General features: G+C 42.0%; 1 protein-coding gene across 4 annotated transcripts in view; it reads left to right on the forward strand.

Annotated features, from left to right (window-relative positions):
- Axs (Abnormal X segregation) overlaps nt 1-2,500 on the forward strand; it is a 37,914-nt gene that overhangs the window by 2,210 nt on the left and 33,204 nt on the right. The gene's annotated exons all lie outside the window — the stretch shown is intronic.

Below are 2,500 nucleotides of genomic sequence, written 5' to 3' on the forward strand. Positions count from 1 at the left end.
GTTTTTTTATGAAAAGATATTAGTAACAATATATATATATAATTTACATATACATACATATATATACATATATAGCCTATGCATATTTATATTTACATACATATATCCACGCATGTGTTCGTGCTTGCACTGATAAGGGGTTCTAAAACAGCCTTAATACAATATAGTCTAACTCTTGTTCAGTGTTATAAACAGGTATGCAATTAAAAAAACGGATTTAATCATATGCAGTGCGTTTAGCAGCCTCTGGTGGCACTGGGTAATACGGCAAGACTCCGGCACTGCTGCAGGTGTACTAGTGGCACTCTGCCTGTCTCTGCCGCTGTAAAAGAATATGGTTTATTGTGGGACTTTAAACAAAAAACACCGTGTTGGCTGAGGCTCTTTCCCTCTCTCTCTCTCTCTCTCTCTCTCTCTGTCTTTCTCTCAAGTTCTGTCTTTTTCACTCTTTCTGTTTATTTATTTTTTTCTATCGCTTTCTATTTTTCTTTCCTTCTTTGTCTCCCCTTTCCCTCTCTCGCCTCTCTCACCTTCTTTCCTCTTTTCCTCCCTTTTCCCTCTTCCATTCCCTCTCCCTCCTCTTTTTCCCCCGCCACTCTCTCCTCCTCCGCTCTCCACCTCTCTAGCTCCTCATCTGCCACACATACAATTATCGAAGTTCAAAATTCCATCTTCACGTCCCAGATAAGATGGCGTTTTGGTCACAGGCCGTTCGTTATGTAAGGGCTGGTCGTGTTTGCTAGGCAGCGAGGGGACTGTTGCCAACTCGAGACGTGTCGTTTCCTGTTATCCTCGCTATTCCAACGCTTTCGCACAAAAGCTAACGCACACACACACGTACGTACAGGCGCTCGCGCAGACACACCGCACAAACCACAAGGCACATGTGCACCGCAACGCAGTGAACCACAGAGATGCACATACGAACACACGTACGTTCATGAACACACACACACACACACACACACACACACACACACACACACACACACACACACACACACACACACACACACACACACACACACACACACACACACGCTACAAACACAACTTTTTCCCTAACAAACACAAACACGCTTCCCAGTGACCTTACACACACACACTCCCCCCCCCCCATACACACACACAAGCACGAGTCCACAAGTACACACACACTCGCACACGTACATAGAGTGTAAGGCGCATGCCAAGCCAAGCCTTTCCACCTGTAGGGCGAAGCGAGACCTAGAGATGCCAAGCCAAGAGACCGAAATAGCTAGCCATGAGCGCTGTTAATACTTGTCACTGTGTGTGTGAGGGGACAGCACCTCCGGATTATACTTATTATTACTTATTACACTTATTGCATTTCCGTTCTGCGCTGGGTTCTACGGAGATAGTGTGATGTTTCTCGGCAATTTTATATATTCTCGACTGAAGTCCCTGGTTGTTGCTCGGAATGGCCGCTCGGGTTGTCGTTATGCTCCCTTGAGAAAGTTTACATGCATGCTCCTTTATTTTCTCCATATTTTTTCGCCCGCTTCCGTAGGGACAAACCCTGTGGATTATTAATATTCAGTTCAATAAGAGTACCGTCGAACGCTCTTCAGAAAAAGAGAAATTAATGATTAGCTGAAATAAAGATTACATACATGCTCCCTTATCTTATTATTTCGGTACTGACGACAGTACCTTAGGTTTATTATTAGACTTATTGCCCTCCCATTTTGCGCTAGGTAAGACCTTATCTTATTTTTATAACTCTCGTTACAGGGGCACCATTTAAGCTCGTATAATGCTCTTTGAAACTGAAAAAGTATATAGACATGCATGTGTGTGTGTGTGTGTGTGTGTGTGTGTGTGTGTGTGTGAGTGTGTGTGTGCTTGTTTATATTTTCCTAAAATCATGAATGATGGTAGTTATTGTACATCTATTCTGCGCTCGGACTTAGGAAAGATTTAGTTCAACATAAGGACTTTATAACTCTATTGAGTCTTGGTATCTCCCTACTTGTCTACCGCCTAGGTTCCTATGCGGTTCTTAAATTATATTTATAATGATAATAATAATAATGATGATGATGATAATGATAATTACGCAACACTCCTTTATTCTTTCTATATAATACTTATTCTCATGTACTCTCGGGTAACACGTCCATATGACATCCACGCCAAACGACTTCAGAAATATTTCATTCTTCCGTCGAAAACAAGCCGCCAGAACTCGCTACAAAGTTTCTTAAATTCTCAAGGAGCAACCTCGGTCCTTGCGAAACCCCGGCCACAATACTTCCGAAAATTCTCAAGTGCCACTCAAGTCTGTATAACACTCACGCTCCAGTACTTCAGAAAAATCATAATTCTCAAGTAGCACCTCGATTATTTTAAGTCTCCCGCAGAGAACCGTATCAGAAATATTGGTTTCTCGAGTAATACAAAAGTCCTCAATTTCTATTTATTCTTTTGAGGTCCGTAATTCATATTTTACTTACAGGCAAATGTGAATTAGAATTAT

This window comes from Penaeus vannamei, chromosome 43, assembly GCF_042767895.1.
Source record: "Penaeus vannamei isolate JL-2024 chromosome 43, ASM4276789v1, whole genome shotgun sequence".
NCBI classification, from domain to species: Eukaryota; Metazoa; Arthropoda; class Malacostraca; order Decapoda; family Penaeidae; genus Penaeus; species Penaeus vannamei.